This window comes from Dendrobates tinctorius, unplaced genomic scaffold, assembly GCF_039654945.1.
Source record: "Dendrobates tinctorius isolate UK_male_01 unplaced genomic scaffold, ASM3965494v1 ptg000003l, whole genome shotgun sequence".
NCBI classification, from domain to species: Eukaryota; Metazoa; Chordata; class Amphibia; order Anura; family Dendrobatidae; genus Dendrobates; species Dendrobates tinctorius.
This window is the reverse complement of record NW_027361671.1, coordinates 49999425-50023426: the sequence shown is the minus strand read 5'-3', so window position 1 is coordinate 50023426 and position 24002 is coordinate 49999425. Positions and strand designations below refer to the sequence as shown.

General features: G+C 48.6%; 1 protein-coding gene across 2 annotated transcripts in view; it reads right to left on the bottom strand.

Annotated features, from left to right (window-relative positions):
* Positions 1–24002, bottom strand: part of APC (APC regulator of WNT signaling pathway) — a 199634-nt gene that overhangs the window by 137324 nt on the left and 38308 nt on the right. Inside the window, exon 1 of one of the 2 annotated variants that reach the window (XM_073550871.1) lies at positions 21200–21590. The exons of the other annotated variant lie outside the window; for it this stretch is intronic. The gene's annotated coding sequence lies outside the window, so the exon portion shown is untranslated. Of the gene's footprint in view, positions 1–21199; positions 21591–24002 lie in introns of those variants that run through there. 2 annotated transcript variants of the gene reach the window in all.

Sequence of the window (24002 nt, the reverse complement as noted above, 5' to 3'; positions counted from 1 at the left end):
ATAAGAGAAACAGTAAGAGTTTTTGCAGAGTCAAAGGTAAGAAAAGGTCGAATTCTAGAAATGTTTTTGAGGTGCAGATGACAAGAGCGAGCCAGTGATCGAATGTGGGGTGAATGCCAATGAGAAGTGTAAAGACATGGCGCATATGCCACCTCCAAGGTTGGCATTTTATTCTAAACGTGAATGTACAAGCCCATATAAAATATACAATAGTAAAGCCAAAGCGATTAATAAGTAGGTGCTAAAATAGCGCTAAAGGAACTTCTCCAGCCTCCCACACAAATGTATGGCATGGTTAGCAACAAGCTGTGTGACAAGGCTGCCCACATACACAACTAATCTGCACTCACACATCTTTGTAGTTGTCAGAAAAAAAAAATTTGGCCTCTAAATCCAAATAATTAGCACGCTTGCCAAATTGTCGATGGTAACAGACTAAGTGTCCAAAAATAATTAGAATAAAAATCACTTTAAAATATATTGGCCATAACTTTGATTTTCTATGTGGGCAACATATTTACTACCTTGTTAAAAAGCACCTTCATCTTGGCACAATAAAAATAAATCGTATATATGTTTGTCTTTGCTCAAGGAATTATTTGGACATCACAGCAGTTACGTCTGACGAGTACAGAGGGTGGTGAGGACTTCAGTGATCAGGAGGGACTTTTCCAGACATTGTCCTCTTAGGGGATGTTCACACAAATGTATTTCTGGTCCGTGTGGGGTACGGAAAGCAGCCGGACTTAATGTTATTCTGCGTTAGCACGCAAGGGTTACTTTCCCTACCAACCTCTGCTCCGTGTGATAAAAAAAATTGCAGAATGCTCTAAGCTGATCTGATTTAAAGACCCGAGTAGTGCAGATACATAGCAGGCAGCGCCTACATCCATCCGCTCTATGGACAGACGTGACCGGTCCAAATAATTCATCGGCAGCTGTGACAGCTTGGCCTAGCCAGCTGGATCGCAGCTTACGCTTTGATATGGACCTAGACTCTGCATTTTGGGTCCATGGACACATCTATGGGTTTATAAACTAATTGTTAGGGAGTGCGGTGATTTTGAATATCCAGACTATATTGTGATTTTTAGACTAATTATAATTGCAAGTCATAGGCAGGGCTGTGGAGTCGTGGTATCGGATTCGGAGCCCATTTTGGTGGAGTCGGAGTCATGGAAATTGAGGAGTTGGAGTCAGGTTTGGCTTATCGTTCCTGTAACAATCTAATGCTTATGTCAAGATGATGGCAAGGTTAGACAGCTAGAAAAAAAAAAGCGCAAATAAGTGAAGCACTCAAGTATAAGTAAGGCTGGATTCAGACATGTGTATATCACAGTCTGAAAACTAACTGGCCAAGGGGCTCGTGACCCAAACTGAAAGCCTTGTACGAGTCCGAGTAAAGAGACCTATGTCCAGTCCATACTCGAACCATGATATATACACGTAACATTGTAGTATTAAAAATAAAAACAACTAAACCAGAGAACCAAAATGAAGACGTTGCACTACCAAATCTGCATAAACTGTCAAGAAGCTCCAACAATTTCTTAGAAAAACAACGATCTACAACCAGATGTCCAATATAGACTGAAAATAGGCCAAATTAGTCATTGCAAAGGACAGCTCATATCAGGGGCAGGCTAGTAGTTGTTGCAATGCACAGGCCAGTGACTAAACAACAGCGTCAATTTCCACAATTCCATTTACCCGTGAGTGTCAGATACAGATTCAGTTACAATTACACAGTTCTATGTTCATCTTTTGGAGGAAATATCATTCCTGTGGTCTTGTGTGATGCACACTTTGTTTTTTTATTTCACATATATCAGATAAAACTCAGCTGATCTAGTATATATATATATATATATATATATATATATATATATATATATATATATATATATATATATATATAAAATTGAATGTATGTGTGTATCACCAACCAAATCCGAAGCATCTTTCATTTCACCAAAGCGGTTTAAAAGAAGCTGAGCTGTGATTGGTTGCTATGAGCAACAGTTTTCCCACTCGGCAACACCTCAGCAGACACTGACATGTTGGGAGAAATCTATCATCCCCGGGAACATAAGCTCCCAGCTATTGTATGCCCCCCAGAAAGGAACAGAGAGCACATGACAGAAAAGAATCACCCCTCCCGTGCCCATATACCCATCCTCCATCCCATAGGCACATCTTCCCTCTTAAAGGGATCTCTGGTATGGAAGTCAGGGCAAATTCCTCAGCGCTCTGAGGCTATGTGCACACGCTGCGGATTCACCTGCGGGCTTTTCCGCGCGGATCCGTAGGTAAAACCGCAGGTAAAGTGACCTGCGATTTTCCTGCGGATTAGCCTGCAGTTTTGCCCTGCGGTTTCACACCTATAATATGTTAAAGGGTGTGAAACCGCTGCGGAATCTGCACAAACAATTGACATGCTGAGGTTTGTAAACCGCAGCAAAACCACGCGGAAAAAAACGCAGCGTGAGCACAGCAGATTTGAAATGCCATAGGGTAAGACGGTACTGTACCATGTCTGTGGAACTGCTGCGTTTCCGCAGGGCCAAAAACGCTGCGGAAACGCAGCAGAATCCGCAATGTGTGCACATAGCCTGATACTGACCCCAGGCCTCTCTTAAAGGGATCATTGGTATGGAACTTAAGGCAATTCCACTAAGTGCTCTGGTTCTGACCCCAGGATCTCTTAAAGGGATCCCCGGAATGGAAGTTAGGACCATTCCACTCAACGCTGTGGTTTTGACCCCAGTATTCTATTAAAGGGATCATTGGTATGCAAGTCAGGGCAAATCCACTCAGCGCACTGGTTCTGACCCTAGGCCCCTCTTAAAGGGATCCCCGGTACAGAAGTGAGGGCAAGTCCACGCTGCGCTCTGGTTCTGACACCAGGCCTCTCTTAAAGTGATCCCGGTATGGAAGTTAGGACCGTTCCACTCAGCGTTCTGGTTCTGATCCCAGGCTGATGGGATGATGTGGGATATTAGGGGTAGTTGTCCAGTGGCTCCGGCTGACGTAGGATATTAGGGGTAGTAGTCCGGTGGCTCTGGCTGGTGAGATGATGTAGGATATTATGGGTAGTAGTCCGGTGGCTCTGAATGACGGGATGATGAGGGATATAAGTAGTAGTCCGGTGGCTCGGGCTGACAGGATGATGTGGGATATTAGTGGTAGTTGTCCGGTGGCTCTGGCTGACGGGATGATGTGGGATATTAGGGGTGGTAGTCCGGTGGCTCTGACTGACGGGATGATGTGGGATATTAGGGGTAGTAGTCCGGTGGCTGTGGCTGACGGGATGATGTGGAATATTAGTAGTAGTCCGGTGGCTCGGGCTGACAGGATGATGTGGGATATTAGTGGTAGTTGTCCAGTGGCTCTGGCTGACGGGATGATGTGGGATATTAGGGGTAGTAGTCCGGTGGCTCTGGATGACGGGATGATGTGGGATATTAGGGGTAGTAGTCCGGTGGCTTTGGCTGACGGGATGATGTGGGATATTAGGGGTAGTAGTCCAGTGGCTATGCAGACTGGGCGGGGCTATACACTCAGCTTTAGATATATATAGATTGTTAGGCGTCGGGTTCCTGTCGCTGCACAGCAGGAATCCCGAGCCTTGCATTTGGCTGGCTCCCATTCCTCTCCGACCGCACCGGAGGCTGCTCAGCAGACTCGTCGATCCAGGCGCTCTCTGCTCAGACCAGCTCTGTAGGTTGGGTTGCTGCTGCCACCTCTGGTCCAGCTATAGCAACGCATGCTGGTCAGCAGCAAGCTACTCCAGGGACTAAGTCCTCCTTTCGGTCCACTGAGCATGCCCGTGGGACGATCTCTCAATGGACCATCAGGAAGGTGCCGGAAGGACGCGGCTATAAAAGGGTTCGCATGGCCGCTCAGCCATGCGTTAATATAGAGAAAGATTTAGACCATGTGGAGTGAGAGTTGTATGCATATATGAATGTCTCTGGTGAATGACTCCTTCGAAACCCCTACCCTTGGTACGCATGTGTTGTGCAGCCTAGCCTGTTAGCGCCCAGGCTGAGGAGCAAGTAGGAGGCAGAGTCAGAGACTGGCATCAACGCCAAGTGGTGGTTTGGTCTGTATGCCACTGTTCACTTGGTCGACACACCACGGTCGCCAGAGTCACTTAGTGGCGTCCGCAGTTGCGACACCACACGCTTAGTAGGTCTAGAGGGACTCTGACCCTGTGTCCTTGGGGCTGAGTTCTGTGACCTAATACTGAGCGTTTACCTTGCCGAGCTCTGTGAGCTTTAACAGGCTCCGGCATTTATGTTCAGCGGTAGTGCGGCTCTGTGAAGCAACAGAGTCCGCCCCTGTACACACCGGGTGACGTTAAACCGCATGTGTTCCTCTATTGTACCGCCATATAGCGTCCGCCATTACTGAGCAGCAGTTTACCACCCCTGCACGGTGGACCCCGGGCTGTGAACGCACCTTATTACCATATTTATTATTTGGTGCGTTTTGCCAGCCCTAACATATTAGCGCCAGGGTCTGGCTACTAATGGCGGACGAACAGCGATTGCAGCGGTACATCCAGCAGCTGGAGGGTAGGTTGGCGGCTCTTGAGCTCCTGGCTGCACGTTTTCCCTCAGAGCGGGCTAAGGTGGGGTTCATAATATCCCTCCTGTCGGACAGGGTGTTGGAGTGGGCCACGCCATTATGGGAGCGCGACGATCATGTGGTACAGAGTGCTCCACTGCTCTTGATAACTCTGAAACAGGTCTTTTTAGGACCTCGGGTCACCCATGATACGGCGCTCCAACTGCTGGCATCGATACAGGGCTCGTCCATGGTCAGTCATTTTGCCATGCACTTCCAGACCCTAGCATCTGAGGTGGAGTGGCCGGATAAAGCCGTCATTCCTGTATTTTGGATGGGGCTGGCTGACCATGTGAAGGATGCCCTGGCCACTAGGGAGATTCCCGCCACACTAGAGGAGATAATAGCAATATCTACTCGCATCGACCTCCGTTTTAACGAGCGAAGGTTGGAGCGAGCCCAGTGTAGGCAGAGGTTTCGGCTGGCACCCACCTTCGCCAAACCTCTAGAACCTCCGGTCCAGGAGTTCGAGCCACATGAGGGCATGGAGACGTCTCGAGCGGGATCCAAGTCCCAGACTGGTCAGGCACGCATGGTCTGTCATGTCTGCCGGCAGTCAGGACATCTCGCCTCCAGATGTTTTCGGCAACTGGGAGAGCGTCCCCGTTTCGTGACGTTGGGAGCTGGCTCACTAATGCAGCGTTGTCTTCTTCTAAGTTGACCTTTAAGGGAACAGTTTCTATTGGCCCATCCTTCCATGTGGTAGAGCTTTGCGTGGATTTCGGGGCGAAGGGCAACTTCATGTCCTCTGCCTTCGCCCGACGGCACGCAATTCCACTAGTCATGCTCGCCAAGCCAGTGACCATACGGGTGATAAATGGGTCGAAACTACCGTCACAGATAACGTAAAAGGGATGGTCTGATGGGTTATCTATGTCTCCTTCCCATCAGGAGCTCATCTCCCTTCAAGTAATTCCCGAAGGAATTGACGAGGTCCTCTCACGGATGCCGTGGCTACGGTATCATTCCCCTCATAGAGTAGTCCTCAGAGAGAATTCTGGGATGGAGTAAATCTTGTGTTGGTAGATGTCAAAGGGAGTGTGTTCAGGTTCCCACCGGAGAGATGTTTGCAAAGTCTTCGACCTCCTACGGGCAAACTTACTCTACGCCAAGTTGGAGAAGTGTGCGTTTGAGCAGGACTCCTTGCCATTCCTGGGCTTTATCATCTCCGCCCAGGGATTGGGCGTGGATCCTGCCAAGCTACAGGCAGTTATGGATTGGCAGGAACCACATTCCCTCAAGGCGGTGCAGCGCTTTATGGGATTTATTAACTATTACCGCCAATTCATTCCTCACTTCTCAACCTTGGTAGCTCCCTTGGTGGCCCTCACCAAGAAGGGGCAAATCCTAAATTGTGGTCAGAGGAGGTCTCCAAGGCCTTCCTCTCTATTAAGTCTCATTTTGCCAGCGCTCCCATGTAGATAAACCGTTTATTTTAGATGTGGATGCCTCGTCCGTCGGTGCTGGAGCGGTCCTATTCCAGAAGGACGTTCAAGGTCGGAAGCACCCTTACTTCTTCTTTTATAAGACCTTCTCACCGGCGGAGAGGAACTATTCCATTGGGGACAGGCAGTTGCTGGCCATGAAATTGGCCTTTTCTGAATGGAGACATCTCCTGGAGGGAGCCCGTTACCCCTTCCAAGTCTACACTGACCACAAAAATTTAGTGCATTTACAAACCACCCAGCGGTTAATTCTCACCAAGCCCAATGGTCTCTCTTTTTCTCACGGTTCCACTTCACCCTACATCTTCTTTCCGGTGAGAATGTCCAGGCCGATGCACTCTCTCGCTCCGTGGTGTCAGCAGAGGAGGCGCCTCGGTTAATTGTTCCATCTGAGAGCCTGAGTACGTCGGCTCCGGTCGCCCTTGACTCTGTACCTCCGGCCAAGACTTTTGTCCCTGCCCGTTTGCATCCGGAGGTCCTCTCTTGGGCTCACGAGTCCAAGGAGGGTGGACACTTTGGTATAAAGTGGACAGTTAAGCTTTTGGCGAGGACGTACTGGTGGCCGCATATGGCCCGTGACATCAGAGACTATATTCAGGCATGCGTCTCCTGCGCCAAGAATAAGTCTTCCCAGCAACGACCCGCTGGGTTACTTTACCCCTTACCCGTGGCGGACAGGCCCTGGGAGATGGTTGGCATGGACTTTGTGGTGGGTCTACCCAAGTCCAGTGGCAGCACAATTATTTGGGTCGTCAACAACCATTTTTATAAAATGGTGCACTTGGTGCCTCTCTCTCGGCTACCTTCCACACGGGGCCTAGCAGTGTTATTCGTTAAACACGTTTTCCGCTTACACGGCATGCCAGAAAGATTGTCAGTGACCGGGGTCCCCAGTTCGCGTTTCGGTTCTGGAGAGAGCTCTGTCGCTTGCTCAGTATTGAGCTGAATCTCTCCTCAGCCTATCATCCCGAGACGAACGGGTTGGTAGGGAGGGCCAACCAGACCTTGGTCACATATCTCCGACATTTTGTCTCGGCCAGGCAGGATGACTGGGCATCCTTGTTGCCGTGGGCAGAATTCGCCTTGAACAACACTGTGGCTGATTCCACTGGCCAAACCCCATTCCTCCTTAACTACGGCCAACATCCTCGTGTCCCGATGCCCATGTCTTCCACCAACTCTAGGGTGGCAGACTGGGCGGTGGAGGCACCTGATATTTGTGACCGCACCCAGGATGCTATCCGGGCCTCTAAGGAGAGAATGAGGGTCTCCGCGGACGCAGACCGGCGTCCTGCTCCAACCTTCTCCCCTGGCGACTTAGTGTGGCTCTCCGCCTGTAACATCAGGCTGCGAGTCGGGTCCACTAAGTTCGCGCCTCGCTCCTTTAAGGTCCTTGAGCAGATCAGTTCTGTGGTCTTATCGGCTGGCCCTTCCACCACACTTGGCTATCTCTGACACTTTCCATTTGTCCCTTCTTAAGCCGGTCCACATGTCTCGGTTCTGAGAGTCATCTGCCGGAACATCTGACCTGTCCTCAGACAAGTTTGAGGTAAATGCCATCATGGGATGCAGGGTGGTACATGGAAAAAAGTTTTATTTGGTGGACTGGAAGGGTCATGGTTCAGAAGCTCAGACCTGGGAGCCAGTGGAGAACATCCGCGCTCTGCTTCTCATTGCGGCATTTGAGCGTAGCAAGGCTCAGAGGGGATGGGGCCCTAAGAGGGGGAGTAATGTTAGGCGTCGGGTTCCTGTCGCTGCACAGCAGGAATCCCGAGCCTTGCATTCGGCAGTCTCCCATTCCTCTCGGGCCTCAGAGGAGGCTGCTCAGCAGACTCGTCGATCCAGGCACTCTGCTCAGACCAGCTCTGTAGGTTGGGTTGCTGCTGCCACCTCTGGTCCAGCTATAGCAACGCATGCTGGACAGCAACGAGCTACTCCAGGGACTAAGTCCTCCTTTCGGTCCACTGAGCATGCCCGTGGGACGATCGCTCATTGGAGATCGGAGGTCACATGCTCAGGTCCTTCTCCAGCTCAGATTGGACCATCAGGAAGGTCCCGGAAGGACGCAGCTATAAAAGGTTTGCATGGCCGCTCGGCCATGCGCTAATATAGAGAAAGATTTAGACCATGTGGAGTGAGAGTTGTATGCATGTATGAATGTCTCTGGTGAATGACTCATTAAGAAAACCCTACCCTTGGTACGCATGTGTTGTGTAGCCTAGCCTGTTAGCGCCCAGGCTGAGGAGCAAGTAGGAGTCAGAGACTGGCATCAACGCCAAGTGGTGGCTTAGTCTGTACGCCATGGTTCACTTGGTCGACACTCCACGGTCGCCGTCACTTAGTGGCGTCCGCAGTTGTGACGCCGCGCCCTTAGTAGGTCTAGAGCAGGGGTCCCCAACCACCGGACCGCGGCCCAGGACCGGGCCTTTGCAGCGCTCTTGCCGGTCCGCGGACACAAGGGGAGCCGGCGGCTGTAGCTTCCATATGGATACTCACCCTGCATCCTTGTCGGCGCGGCGGCTTCATCCAGCGCTGAGCCGTCAAGTGGTACAGCTCATTTAAGGTCATGAATATGGACACCACTCCTCTCCCATAGGCGTGCCGTCCATATTCATGACCTTAAATGAGCGGTACCACGTGACCGCTCCGCACAGGAAGAAGCTGACGCGCCGCGAGATGCAGGGAAGTTCAGCGACGTGAGGGTAAGTATGATGGGGGAGGACGGGGGAGCCCAGCCATGCATACACAGGTGGGAGCGGATCCATATATACAAGGGAGGGAGGGTGCTTGCGGAGCCATATATACAAGCGTGGGATGGTGGGAGCGGAGCCATGTATCCAGGATGGGAGGGTGGGAGCGGAGCCATGTATGCAGGGTGGGAGCGGAGCCATGTATGCAGGGTGGGAGCGGAGCCATGTATGCAGGGTGGGAGCGGAGCCATGTATGCAGGGTGGGAGCGAAGCCATGTATGCAGGGTGGGAGCAGAGCCATGTATGCAGGGTGGGAGCAGAGCCATGTATGCAGGGTGGGAGCAGAGCCATGTATGCAGGGTGGGAGCAGAGCCATGTATGCAGGATGGGAGCAGAGCCATGTATGCAGGATGGGAGCAGAGCCATGTATGCAGGATGGGAGCAGAGCCATGTATGCAGGATGGGAGCAGAGCCATGTATGCAGGATGGGAGCAGAGCCATGTATGCAGGATGGGAGCAGAGCCATGTATGCAGGATGGGAGCAGAGCCATGTATGCAGGATGGGAGCAGAGCCATGTATGCAGGATGGGAGCAGAGCCATGTATGCAGGATGGGAGCAGAGCCATGTATGCAGGATGGGAGCAGAGCCATGTATGCAGGATGGGAGCAGAGCCATGTATGCAGGATGGGAGCAGAGCCATGTATCCAGGATAGGAGCAGAGCCATGTATAAAGGATAGGAGCAGAGCCATGTATACAGGATGGGAGAGTGGGAGCAGAGCCATGTATACAGGATGGGATTACATGTGTGGGGCCATCATATATATGGGGGATTATATGTGTGGGACCATCTTGCTATACATGGGAGTATTATATGTGTGGGACCATATTTCTTTACACGGGGGATTATATGTGTGGTACACCTTTTGATCATTTGTCAAATATGGGACCATCTTGTTGCAGGAAAACAAGCCCAGTGCTCCCACTGATACAGGGAAACAAGCCCAGTGCTCCCACTCATTCAAAACCTATGGTGAGTTGAGACACATTCACATTATAAATGTAATATTAAATCATAAGTATGCACTGACTACTAAACTACAACCCGTCCATAGCCCCGCCCCCTTATGACCAAAGGTCCGCCCCTGCCAGGCCATGGAAGAATGGTTTTGCTTGAAGCCGGTCCCTGGTGCAAAAAAGGTTGGGGACCACTGGTTTAGAGGGCCTCTGACCCTGTGTCATTGGGGCCGAGTTCTGTGACCTGATACTGAGCGTTTACCTTGCCGAGCTCTGTGAGCTTTAACAGGCTCCGGCATTTATGTTCAGCGGTAGTGCGGCTCTGTGAAGCAACAGAGTCCGCCCCTGCACACACCGGGTGACGTTAACCCGCATGAGTTCCTCTATTATACCGCCATATAGCGTCCACCAAACTGAGCAGCAGTTTACCACCCCTGCACGGTGGACCCCGGGCTGCGAACGCACCTTATCACCATCTTTATTATTTGGTGCGTTCCGCCAGCCCTAACATAGATACAATCATTATAATTTATTATAACTAACCGTAGTTAGTTACTATGCCGGGGCAGCGCCGGGCTCTTCAGCTAGAGATCTATAATGACCAGTCGCTGCCAAATGAGTCTGGCAGCTGCTCGCTCCACACTCTCCATTAAGAAGATCTGAATATGATGGCCGTTGGTCAAAGTATCTAAGGTGTACAGAACTTGGAAAATAAAATCTATACTAGGCTGCAACACATTCAGGAGGTAAAGCACAGTTGTGTTCAGCCATTGGACACGTGTAAGAACCAACCTGCTTCCACTGGGGTTCCTTCAAAAAGATAGAAGATGGCATCATTTTCTGGGCAGTGTATAGGCTACATGAATTTTGAGAAGTGCTGCAAAATATTTATTGTATACTTCCATCATATTCTGTACAAAGGCTCATCAAAAGCACCAGACCCGGTCCTCAATGGGACTAGCAATGTTAACTTTCCCATCTCTTGTTTTTGGAATGTAAGAAGACATATCATATATAACGGTGGATGCGGGATGTGCAGCGCCTGCGCAGTGTGGCACCAGAGTCAGTGCATGCGCATACCGCACTACAGCACCATTTTATTGAAGCCACTGTACAAATGTACCAATAAAAATGATCACCACCCAGGCATAGAACGGATTTAACAGCTAGTAGTATATAATAAAATATGTCATCTAAAATAAATACCACCACATTTCACTCACAATATAATTAACCCTCCAGGACACAGGCGTAGGTAACTGAACACTAATTTACTGCGTCTTGGTGATGGATCAGAGAGCAGACATTCGCTTTATGGCGGCAGGGTCAGCTAACTTTACAAATGTGACTTCTATTGGATCTGGAAATCCTGTCTTCTGGAGGCCTAACGTGGGCACAAACACTAAATAGTCCAGACTGAACAAATGTCACCTAGAAATTCCCCTGGCAACAGGAAATGTGTGCAGTGTGACAAGGCCGGAGACAATGTGCTGGAAAGGGTCAGTGATCGGTTGTGCAATGAGTGACTCATGGAGGCGAGCAGTGATTCAGGCTGGCGTGGCTCCGATGAACACTACAGGAATCATAACGCAGGCCTGATCATCTGATAAGAAACATATACTGCTCCAAAAAACAAATAATCTAACAATAAACTAATAATAATGACCGCTAATATCATCATAAATGATCAGAAGGAAAAAAAAACTCAAAACAACACTAGAGACCAGGGTCAGGCAGCGGCTGTCCAAGGAAAACAGTCATTGGATGCATGAAAAGAGGGGTAGTACAAGGCACACCACACGGAATAATGTGCACAATTTGGGGCTGAAAGAGTGCGGTACCAATGTTATTAAAGGGGTAATGTAATACTGCATCCTCAGGAACACACCACTCCCCAGGATCCCGGATCACTGGTTGCTGACGGCTGATTGAAATGCCACAATGACACGCAGTCTGATGCCACAAACAGAGGTAGCTTTGTCTCTGCAGCATCAGACTGAAGCTATGGTGTGGCCAAACTAAGTGCCTCTCCCCCTATACCACCACTTCTTTGATTGACAGCTTTAGGCGGAGATAGATGATAAACAAGGAGTTGGGAAGATGCACTTAGGCTATGTGCCCACATAGCTTTTTAAAACGCTCACTAAAAACCGGACTCCTTCCCAGAAATTGTGCGTTTTTTTCCGCGCGATTTCGCCGCGATTTTCGCGTGCAATATTCAAGCACTTTCCAAGCGATTTGAAGCATCGCTTGGAAAGTGATTGACAGGTTGGTCACACTCGTCAAACATAGTGTTTGACAAGTGTGACCAGGTTTTTACTATTGAGGCTGCTTATGCGGCATCAATAGTAAAAGATAGAATGTTAAAATGCTACAAAAAATAAAAAAAAATTGGTGTATATTTACCTTCCGGCATCCCGCGCTGCATTCCCGGGCCACAGCGCTCCCAGTAATGCCTTGCGAGACCTGTGATGACGTTGGTCTCGCGTTGCTATAGCGATCTCGCGAGACCGGTAGAGTCACGCGAGACTACGTCATTACAGGGCCTTGCCGCAAGGCATTACTGGGAACGCTTAGGCCGGGAATGCAGCGCGGGACGTCGGAAGGTAAATATACCCCGATTTTTTATTCTTTTTTTCACAGGGGTATGGTACCCAGGGCCTGGAGGACAGTCTCCTCTCCTCCACACCGTGGGTACCAACCGCACATGAGACGCTTAACTTCCCGCATGGTGGGCATAGCCACATGCGGGAAGTAAGCGATTCTCATGCATTCCTATGGGTGCGGAATCGCGGCAATTCTTTGCGATTCCGCACAAAAGAAAGACCATGCTGCGATTTTTTCCGCGATGCGATTCCGCCGCGGAAAAAAGCGCAGCATTAGCACAGCATGTGCGGAATGCCATAGGAATGCATGGGGGGCGTTCTGTACACGATTTTTAAACGTTTTCGCGCCGAAAATCGCGGCAAAAACGCTTAAAAATCGCTATGTGGGCACACAGCCTTAAAAGGGACGGAAAACCACAAAAGTCCAAAGCATGAAGTACATAAACTCAATCAAAACATGAGCACACAAAAAAGGAACCAAGTATAAGTACCATACAATAATTTTATTAAAATACCATATAAATACAATAAATTCTAGAGGCTGCAAAACCGTGGCCTGAGGAAGATACACAACGAACCGTGTGTTGGGGCGGTGGGAGAGACATCACTATACCATGTCCACCAATGTAATGTCTTTATTTGGTTTACTGCCATTTTGTTTGCACGCCGTACAGGTCAGCTGTCTGCACTATATGCACTTTATTGTGGCAGTTACTTGGTTAGGAAATGGAAAGTCATTTCAATGTTAGGTAAATTGCAAAGATACTTGTTTTTATTAGCACTTTCCAATACTACTCATTTAAAATGAGGACATTCCTTTAAGTGAATGGGTGACCAAGCTGCTCGGATACAGTCCATCCAACCTGGGGTTATTCAGTTTGGAAAGCAGACAGCGGTGTGCACACGTTACGTGTGCACACGTTACAGAATTCCCGCTGAAGTTACCGCGGAAATTCCGGAATTCCATTCCGCGGGAAAAAAAGCATTTTAAATTCCCGCAATTTTCCCGTGGAAAAACTAGCGATTTGCAAGCATAATTAGCTTGCAGAATGCTAGCATTTTCCAAGCGATCCGGAGCATCGCTTGGCGAACTGATTGACAGGTTGGTCACACTCGTCAAACATAGTGTTTGACGAGTGTGACCAACTTATTGCCTATGCAGCATCAGTAGTAAAAAGATCTAATGTTAAAAATAAAAAAAAAAATAAAAAATGGTGGTTCTCTCACCTTCCGGCGTCTCGCGCAGCGTTCCCGATCATCGCGATGCTCCCATTCCCAGCGGGAAAATCCGCAGCATTAGCACAGCATTGCGGAATCCCATAGGATTGCATGGGATGCTGTTTTTTCTTTTTCGTTTTCGCGACAAAATCGTGCATTTAAAAACGCAAAAAAAACACTACGTGTAAACACAGCCTTAGGGGTGACGTTATTACAATGTACAAATATAAGAATACACAGAACAGAGATCGTTCTAATGATCTTCTTATACCTAGACTTGCAACAATTAAAAGAGGGCATCCTCTACGTCTGGAGGTCAAAAGGTTTCACCTCGTTCACAGATGATGATGATTCTTTAATGTCTCATTCAGACACCAATTTTTCACATACGTGTTCTGTATTGCTTATGGCTAGTACACATACCACTTATAGTTTAATTAACCACTTGTCTCCAAAAAAAAAAAAAATCAGGGAGACATGTTCATTTTTTCATTTCATTTTGGTGTCACGGATGACAATTATCCAAACAAGTGTACGAGTCTGTGAAAATCACATGAATCAGTGTTCGGTCTGTGTCCTGCCCATTGCTAACACTGTCATGTATAGGAGGAGTTTTGCAATTTATTTATTTCTCAATACATGAAAATCACTGATAAAACAGAAAACACACTAAAGACACTCAAGACTTTTTTTGATGTACACTGTGTTCCAAATTATTATGCAAAAAATATTTCCTCATTCTCTAAATTACCTATATGAATTGCAGTCATTGTTATTTTCCAGTCATCTAATATTCTAGTATAATTGCAATGTTTTTGAACAAACTGCCTATGAAAACAGTATATTTTTAAAAATAAGAAACACTCAAAATGCATGTTCCAGATTATTACGCACAGCAGAGTTTTCAACCTTTTTATAATAATGGTCAATTGTGAAATTATAAGCATTATCAGATTATTCCAAAATGAAATCAAACAGTTTTCAAGTCAAAACTTTATTCTAGGTGATGTTACATTTGCACATAGGACCCCTTGTTGGAAAGAAGCTTCTGAACTCTCTCGTCCATTGAATTTGTCAGTTTTTGGATGGTTTGTGCTTCAATTGTTTTGCATGTGGACAGAATACCCTCCCAGAGCTGTTGCTTAGATGTGAAGTACTGCCTCCCGCCATCATAGACACTCCTTTTGATGATGCTCCAGAGGTTCTCAATGGGGTTGAGGTCAGGGGAAGATGGTGGCCGCACCATAAGTTTGTCCTCTTTTATGCCCATACCAGCCAGAGATGCAGATGTGTTATTTGCAGCATGAGACGGTGCATTATCATGCATGAAAATGATCTTGCTGCGGAAAGCACGGTTCTTCCTCTTGAACCATGGCAGGAAGTGCTGTTTTAGAAACTCCACATAGATTATGGAGTTCATCTTTACCTCTTCAGGGATCCTAAAGGGGCCGACAATCTCTCTCCCCATGATTCCAGCCCAAAACATTACTCCACCTCCTCCTTGTTGGCACCTTAGCCGTGTTTTCATGGGGTGTCCATCAACCAGCCATCCTCCACGCCATCCATCTGGACCATCGAGCGTTGCACGGCACTTATCGGTGAACAGAACAGTTTGGAAGTCAGTCTTCATGTCTCGTTTGGCCCACTGGAGCCGTTTCTGCTTGTGTGCAGTGGATAGAGGTGGTCGACAGGATGGCTTACGCACAGCTGCAAACCTCTGAAGGACCCTGCATCTTGTTGTTCGGGGGATGTTGGAGGCACCAGCAGCTTCAAAAACCTGTCTGCTAATATGACAAGGCATTTTTGCAGCTGCTCTTTTAACCTGACGCAATTGCCTGTTGGAAATAGTCCTCAATTTCTCCTTATCAGCACGCACACTTGTGTGCTGGAAATCAGCTACATACTTCTTGATTGTGCGATGATCACGATGAAGTGTCTTGCAATGTTGATTGTAGTCATGCCTTGACCTAAATACTCCACAATTTGTTGCTTCTCAGCAGCCGACACATCCTTTTTCTTTCCCATTTTGGCAAAAAATGTAGGCTGCTTAATAATGTGGAACAGCCTTCTTAAGTAGTCTTGCCTTTATTTGGACACACCTGCCTAACTAATTTGCACAGGTATCTGCAATTGCTTTCAGTGATATAAAGAGCCCTGACACACATCACCATCAATGAGTTTAAATGACAAACAAAAAAATTCTAACCTTAGTTATCACTCCTAAACTCTTTTTGCATAATATTTTGGAACACAGTTTATGTGAAAAAACATGGCCGTCTGAACGAGGCCTTACTGTACGAGCGGTGATACTTTGGGGATCTCCACCAAATAATTATATTGTCATAATTAATGGGAACAAGGAAACAATATTGGGAAAAAGGAATCAATATCACCATGACACACTGAACAGGAAACCACTGGGTAAACCTGACATGGAGAAGGACCTGGGGATCCTAGGTAATGATAAACTTACCTGGAGCAGCCAGTGCCAGGCAGCGGCTGCCAAGGCAAACAGGATCATGGGGTGCATTTAAAAAGGTCTGGATACACATGATGAGAGCATTATACTGCCTCTGTACAAATCCCTTGTTAGACCGCACATGGAGTACTGAGTACAGTTTAGGGCACAGGTGCACAGGAAGGATATAATTGAACTAAAGCAAGTACAAAGGATAACAACAAAATTAATAAAAGGAGATGGGGGGATCTACAATACCCAGAGATTAGCAAAATTAGGGTTATTTAGTCTAGAAAAAAGACGACTGAGGGGTGATCTAATAACCATGTATAAGTATATACAAATATCTCTCCGAGGATCTGTTTATACCAAGGAAGGTGATGGTCACAAGGGGACATAATCTGCGTCTGGAGGAGAGAAGGTTTTTCCACCAACATAGAAGAGGATTCTTTACTGTTAGGGCAGTGAGAATCTGGAATTCCTTGCCTGATGAGGTGGTGATGATGAACTCAGTTGAGGGGTTCAAGAGAGGCCTGGATGTCTTCCTGGAGCGTAACAATATTGTATCTTACAGTTATTGTTAGGTTCTTTAGAAGGACGTAGATCTGGGGATTTATTCTGAAGGAATATAGGCCGAACTGGATGGACAAATGTCTTTTTTCGGCCTTGCTAACTGTTACTATGTTGCTAACTATATTAGAACATCTTTATTATAAATACATGGTGAAATGGTGGCACTGAAAGCAAGGGGTGCCTGAGCATATAAACAGAAAGGATTAAAATTGTTTGAAAGTACAAGAAATAAAACAAGAAATCAGGTAAGTTAGGCCTATGTTACCAAGTCACTTTATTAAACAAGTACATGGATATAACACAATATTACAACTTCTGGGTTACAAATTCTTGAATGGAAAGTTGATCTATGGATTTTCAGAGGCAGGAATGAATGTTTCCCCGAATATATAGCAATTAGTATTTGCATTATGAGGTCTGCACCTACCTCTGGAGCAACACAGTAGGAATATATTAAGAGCATTCAGGTGACCTTTGCCTTTTTACCTATTCTAAGTACAAGTGATAACGTACTAATTGCTGGTGGTCCCACTGCTGGGAGACCACTTAAACTATGAATGGAGAACCCATGCGTGACCAGAGCCTGTCCAGTTCAGAGATATGAATACTTTGGCACTTCCAGCACATGTAAGAAACAGGATTATCTAGATTACTATTATGGAAATGAAATATAGATATACATATCTTTTGAACAGGGGCTCATCTAGCGTCAGTCCGGTGTTCTCACATTGTTATCCATGATCTGAGGTCACTGGAGGTGGACAAAATGATCCTTGTATGACACAGACCAAAGTGATTTGGGCCTCTGATGACGAGAGGATCCAGCAGAGACCTCCAGTCAGTGAGTAACACTAATGTGGGGACAATGGCTCTCCACAGTCCAAGCTCATCTCATAGACTACAAGAAGTCCATGCCACACTGTGTACACCTACCGACCAGTATGAACGATTGGACTGATTTTAGTAGCAACAGTAGAGGTGGGCTGTAATCCAGAATGACTAATATAACAGAAAAGGTTACATACAAAACATCAAGAGACAACGTGACATAATAAGAACAGCAAAACACTAAAGATTAAAGGCAGTCACACTCTGTGGAAACCAAACCCACAGCACGCTGTTTACAAAAGCTCAAGAGCCGAGCAAGTCCTAACAGAGGAAGCCGTAGACTCCCTCCATACATCAGAGTGCACCCCACGCCTCCGATCCGAGGACCGGCACAATAACCAGAGGGCGCTATAATCCCACCAGGTACACACACAGCTGGCACATATCAAACAAGAGCACATTAACACTGTGTGCGGCTTCCAACGGGACATGGCATTACTAGGTCATCAGCATCACTAGATGGCCAGGGAGATTTACCAACACTAAAGGGCCTGTCACACTAAGCGATATCGCTAGCAATATCGCTATAACGTCACTGGTTTTTGTGACGTTATAGCGATATTGCTAGCAACATCGCTATGTCTGCCCCCGCTGGTTATCGCTGATCGCGCGAGAACTTCCTGGACCGTTTCTCGTCATCAACTTCCTGCTGGGCTTCCTGTGGAGAGACGAGCGTGGACACGGGCGGGAGGACGTCAGGAGGATCACCTCGTCTGACAGGTAAGTAGCGACCGCCGACCGCTTCTATGTCGCTGGTGAGATCTGCCTGTGTGGCAGCTCACTAGCGACCACTTAGCGATGCACCAGCGATCCTGACCGCGTCATATCGCTGGTCGGGATCGCTGGTGCATCGCTAAGTGTGACAGTACCTTAATGCCATGAGAAATGGAGCAGTCACCAGCAAGTAGCTTGGAATGACAGTGAAATTAGGTTTGTTTAAGATATGATCACAACAAGTAGTTCATTTCGCTTTCGGATGACAAAAATGGAAATATAATGATCTATTATACCGGATCCATTCATTTGAATGGGGAGGGACGAAAATGTCTTAAATGTCTTCAGTTTGACTAAAATCCGGATCTGCGTTTCTTAGCTGGATTAAAAAAAAAAAAAAAAAGGACATACAAGTCTGCAAACCTTCTTTGTCTACCTAAAAACAGATAGTAACTGGATATGCTTTTTAATTTAGATATGGAAGTCTATGTGACACCGATCATAACGGACGGTCCCCCCGTTTCACCATCCGTTAACAGAACCGTTATATTCCAAGTGCCCAGAACACTGCTGGGGTGCAGACACTTCTAGTAAAAACGGATTCATCACAAACAGGATAAAAACAGCTGGAAAACTGAAACTCAAGTGTGCATTTGTTTAGAACGGATCCAGTATTATATTTAAATGACAACTGGACATGTGAACAGAGCCTTACTCGGGGCATCTACTCGACTTTTCATTTGCCCTAGATTTAATAAATCTTAACTTAGAAGTAAAACGTTGAGAATAGTTTTGAACCTCTCGTCAAGTAAGTGTAAGTCACGAGTAAGTCAGCAAGTACATATTCAAACGCCTAAGAATTGTTGGCAGCGAGGGGACCCTTGGGAAGTGAGACATCTTGCCATGCCACCATTTCAGGTGCAGTATCTGCCAGTATAAGTAGGCATGGCATCCCTGGTGAGAACGGACATTGTCTAGAATTCATGTTCCATTGCTCATGTTACATATTGGAATCCCTAATTTGTAACCTCATACTCTGTACACCACCATATACTGTAATGTCGTGCGCACACAGGACACCCAGCAGATCTTATGGCACTTTAATGCACAATGAATGATCAGTGTAGGGATAGAAGCCACATGCGACTCCCGCATATACTACTGCCACCAGTCTAGAACCTTTGGTTTCCATGACAACACTGCACCTGACATCAGCCTAGCTAGAACCAAGCAGACAGACTAGTGAAGCCGGACCCACCAGCTCTCCTCACAAGTCTGCTGTACTCATCACTTGTGTTATCCATGAAATAACAATTCTGGAGCAATTATCAGCATAATACTATGTGGCAGTTCCCCTGCTTCTCCGCCAAGCGCGGTGGGGTGGCCAGAGGAGAGAACGCCAAGCGCGGTGGGGTGGCCAGAGGAGAGAACGCCAAGCGCGGTGGGGTGGCCAGAGGAGAGAACGCCAAGAGCGGTGGAGTGGCCAGAGGAGAGAACGCCAAGAGCGGTGGAGTGGCCAGAGGAGAGAACGCCAAGCGCGGTGGGGTGGCCAGAGGAGAGAACGCCAAGCGCGGTGGAGTGGCCAGAGGAGAGAACGCCAAGCGCGGTGGGGTGGCCAGAGGAGAGAACGCCAAGCGCGGTGGGGTGGCCAGAGGAGAGAACGCCAAGCGCGGTGGGGTGGCCAGAGGAGAGAACGCCAAGAGCGGTGGGGTGGCCAGAGGAGAGAACGCCAAGCGCGGTGGGGTGGCCAGAGGAGAGAACGCCAAGCGCGGTGGGGTGGCCAGAGGAGAGAACGCCAAGCGCGGTGGGGTGGCCAGAGGAGAGAACGCCAAGAGCGGTGGGGTGGCCAGAGGAGAGAACGCCAAGAGCGGTGGGGTGGCCAGAGGAGAGAACGCCAAGAGCGGTGGGGTGGCCAGAGGAGAGAACGCCAAGAGCGGTGGGGTGGCCAGAGGAGAGAACGCCAAGAGCGGTGGAGTGGCCAGAGGAGAGAACGCCAAGAGCGGTGGAGTGGCCAGAGGAGAGATCGCCAAGAGCGGTGGGGTGGCCAGAGGAGAGAACGCCAAGAGCGGTGGAGTGGCCAGAGGAGAGAACGCCAAGAGCGGTGGAGTGGCCAGAGGAGAGAACGCCAAGAGCGGTGGAGTGGCCAGAGGAGAGATCGCCAAGAGCGGTGGAGTGGCCAGAGGAGAGAACGCCAAGAGCGGTGGAGTGGCCAGAGGAGAGAACGCCAAGAGCGGTGGAGTGGCCAGAGGAGAGAACACCAAGAGCGGTGGGGAAAGGTCTTATTTATCACCCATTTCCACCTCTGACTTCATAAAAGATTTTCATAAAACAGAAAATATGAAGAGCAGTGACCCCAATGTGACACATATACAGCCCAGCAAGAAGGGCAGCTGCAGAATGAAGCTGGGGCACAGAGATTCAGGAGGATGGACCTGCAGGCGCTGTGCTGAGCCCACAACAATGAGCATGCAGCGCTGCACAGCCGGTGATGTACTCACGGGCGGTGATGACGGAAGCCACCATACACACACACGGGCCGGCGACAGTGACCACATACACAGACTACTCCCCGCGCAGAGGTCTTTATTCCATAGACACATATGACAGTATACAAACACTACTCCCATCAGCAGCGCAGGATCCCGCTCCCGTCTGCGCTGTCTCCAGTCCGCCATGCTGGGCTGCGGGCACCGGTGATGGCACAGCTCGGGCACCCCCTCCCACCACTGACAGCTCCCCGCCTTTTGTTCTGTGACAGCGGCACCCAGCGCAGCACTTCCCCCATCAGCTGGCTGCAGCAGCGGCCACAAAGGGCAGGGGACGAGGACACCACATCCCCGCTACCCTCCGCCGCAAGCACCAACCACACTGCGACAATGACAACCGGGACGAGAACACTCCAGCGCGAAGTGATGACAGCCGGCTGCCGCCATCTAGCCCAGACCTGCCGGGCACCTACCCCATCATCTCCACGTCCATCGTCTCCGGGCTCTCCATCCTGCTGTCTGCTGCTCTGCAGGCGCGCACCCGACGGACAGCTATCACGTGACCGCTCCCACACCCAGCAGCAGAGGTGAGGGCAGGGGGCGGGGCTGGTGGCGGCGCGCACTGCTGCAGGGGGGAGGGGCAGCCACACAGTGACAGCACTGACAGCGCATGTACCGGCCATCACACACACGGCGACCACAGCCCCGTACACGTCTGCACTGCGGGAGGCGACGGCACCGCGATTACACCGGCTGAATGCAGGACAGACGCATCACGTATTCTTGGCTAAATCATTCCCACCTAATAGATGTGTAGCCTGTCACTGGCCAGTGTTCACATGGAGATGCGCACATCTGTTCTCAGCAGCCACATTAGTAGCCCATGTGTACGTGACGAGAGGCAACGCTTGGAGCCCCCACCTACCTGCCAACATAATTTCTGATTTGTAGATCCTAAGGTTGTGGTGTACGTGTGATGTCATCATGTCATCTTGTTTTGGCATGTGTGACATTGTGATGTGACGTAAGCGTGACGTTATTGTCGTATGACGTAGTCGTGATGTCATTGCTGTGGTGCGTCACAGGTGTGATGTCATTGTTGTCGTGTGACGTCATTGTGGTGGTATGACATAGGCGTGATGTCATTGTTGTGGTGCGTCACAGGTGTGATGTCATTGTTGTCGTGTGACGTCATTGTGGTGGTATGACATAGGCGTGATGTCATTGTTGTGGTGTTACCTCATTGTGGTAGTGTGACGTAGGCGTGATGTCATTGCGGTGGTGTGACGTAGGGGTGATGTCATTGTGGTGTGACCTAGGGGTGACGTCACTGTGGTGGTGTGACGTAGGGGTGACATTTTGGTGGCGTGACGTAAGGGTGACGTCATTGTGTGACGTAGGGGTGACATTGTGGTGTGACGTCACTGTGGTGGTGTGATATTGTTGTGGTGTGATATACAGGTGATGTCATTGTTGTGGTGTGACGTACGCGTGACGTCACTGTGGTGGTGTGATTTCATTGTTGTGGTGTGATATACAGGTGATGTCATTGTTGTGGTGTGACGTACGCGTGACGTCACTGTGGTGGTGTGATGTCATTGTTGTGGTGTGACGTACACGTGACGTCACTGTGGTGGTGTGATGTCATTGTTGTGGTGTGACGTACAGATGATGTCATTGTTGTGGTGTGACGTACGCGTGACGTCACTGTGGTGGTGTGATGTCATTGTTGTGGTGTGACGTACACGTGACGTCACTGTGGTGGTGTGATGTCATTGTTGTGGTGTGACGTACAGATGATGTCATTGTTGTGGTGTGACGTCACTGTGGTGGTGTGATGTCATTGTTGTGGTGTGACGTACGCGTGAAGTCACTGGTGGTGTGATGTCATTGTTGTGGTGTGATATACAGGTGATGTCATTGTTGTGGTGTGACGTCACTGTAGTGGTGTGATATACAGGTGATGTCATTGTTGTGGTGTGACGTACGCGTGACGTCACTGTGGTGGTGTGATGTCATTGTTGTGGTGTGACGTACACGTGACGTCACTGGGGTGGTGTGATGTCATTGTTGTGGTGTGATATACAGGTGATGTCATTGTTGTGGTGTGACGTACGCGTGACGTCACTGTGGTGGTGTGATGTCATTGTTGTGGTGTGACGTCACTGTGGTGGTGTGATGTCATTGTTGTGGTGTGACGTAGATGATGTCATTGTTGTGGTGTGACGTAGGCGTGACGTCACTGTGGTGGTGTGATGTCATTGTTGTGGTGTGACGTACGCGTGAAGTCACTGTGGTGGTGTGATGTCATTGTTGTGGTGTGATATACAGGTGATGTCATTGTTGTGGTGTGACGTACACGTGACGTCACTGGGGTGGTGTGATGTCATTGTTGTGGTGTGATATACAGGTGATGTCATTGTTGTGGTGTGACGTACGCGTGACGTCACTGGTGGTGTGATGTCATTGTTGTGGTGTGACGTACACATGACGTCACTGTGGTGGTGTGATGTCATTGTTGTGGTGTGACGTAGGCGTGACGTCACTGTTGCTCAATTTACATATTTTCAGTCAATGACCAGAGAAAACTTACTAGATCTCTTTCTCAGCTGCCATTTATCTTACAGATTTTCAGCAGTTTCTCCGCCACAAATGCAGAAATGTAATGAAATGTGCACAGTATTATTACTTAACCAGCACATGCTGTGATAGTGTGAGTGAGGGTAGTGACGGCCTCCACACCGGTCGAGGCTGGCTTTAGTTAGTGCTGTATCCTACCTGCCCTGCACATCTGTTGGCTTTCAGCCCAAGGAAATATTTGAAGAAAAAAAAATGTCCACCTTGTGGTTGGTGGCTGCACATAACTTATCTAGCAAGTGCGGTGTAAGTACCTGAGCTGTATCAGCACAGCCTCTGTAGCTTTCCCCAGCCATGCTCACCTACCCGGGCTGCTGCCCTCTTCGGTAAGTCATGTACATGTGCCATTTTCAGTTAGGGCATGTGCACGTGGCATGTTACATGTTGGAGCACCCAGTGAGCGTTCCCAGGCCAAGAAGCAGCAGCATGAACATCCTGGAGCGCATTTTCCTGTGGGGTGTATGGACATGTGCACAGTGATGTCATGTTCACATTGCACTGTATTATATTCGATCTATGGGGCACTTTTTGTCCACAGGTCAGGGATAAACGGCATCACTGGTAGGCATTGGCAAGCATTTTTTTTTTTTTTTATTTACCATGCTGGGCAACTTTTAAAAGGAAAGAGGTGGATAACGC